The sequence below is a fragment of the Bison bison genome, unplaced genomic scaffold (assembly GCF_000754665.1).
Source record: "Bison bison bison isolate TAMUID 2011002044 unplaced genomic scaffold, Bison_UMD1.0 scf7180017864270, whole genome shotgun sequence".
NCBI lineage: Eukaryota > Metazoa > Chordata > Mammalia > Artiodactyla > Bovidae > Bison > Bison bison.
Genome location: NW_011494842.1, coordinates 6,905,578 through 6,906,473, shown reverse-complemented (window position 1 = coordinate 6,906,473; position 896 = coordinate 6,905,578).

Below are 896 nucleotides of genomic sequence, written 5' to 3'. Positions count from 1 at the left end.
CCAGGCTCGCTCTCTCGCTAAGCCCCGCCTGCCGCCTCTCAGCCAAGCGAGATCTGAAAGCCTTCGCCTGTCAGCTGCCGGAGTTTCACACCTCGGCTGTCGCCTTGAAGAATCGGGGAAAGGCGGCGTTCTCTAATTTTTTTTTTTTTTTTTTTGCAGGAACTCACTAGATAATTGCACATTTCGCGGTCCACCTCTCTCATTCATTTCGCTCACACATTCACTCATTAGTTGAGCACCAGCTAACTGTACTCCAGGAATCGAGCCGGGGAGTGAAGAGTAGGTTCAAGGACCTCGCAGGCCCATAGTACCACGACACTCTGCTGCTTTGTGAAGAGTGACAGGGGGACACCTCGTCATCGTCTTTGTGCCCCTCTTAGCCTCCATCCAGTTAACCAGCGGATAAATGTTGACTCAGCCCGTACGAGGTGCACTGCAGAGGCCCCCATTCCCAAATGCTGGGGGCAGCAGAAAAGGAGGCGGTAACTTTAAATGACCAAGGACTTCAGAGGTCGCCTTTTTTACAAAGAAGGAAACTGAAGCCCAGGGAAATAGCTGAAAGAGCTTATTTAAGGTCACAGCTACCTAGTGAGAGACAAGAGGCTGGAGCCCAAGTGTTCTCAGTCCAGTGCCACCTCCACCCTAGTCCACCCATACACCTAGATTCTGGCAAAGGTGAGAAGGTGGCAGTCTTCAGGACTCACACCTTCAAGCAAAACTCTGAACAAACTACTCTCTGAGACAGGCTTATAGGAAATCTGGCCACCAGTTAAGTTTATTCGTTCTTGTAGACACACAGTAGATGAACATAGCAAAAGTCAAGATGTCTCCTCCCTTGTTCCTCAGCCATTCAATTCTCTTCCCCTAACAACTGTTACCTGATTCCAGAGATAGTC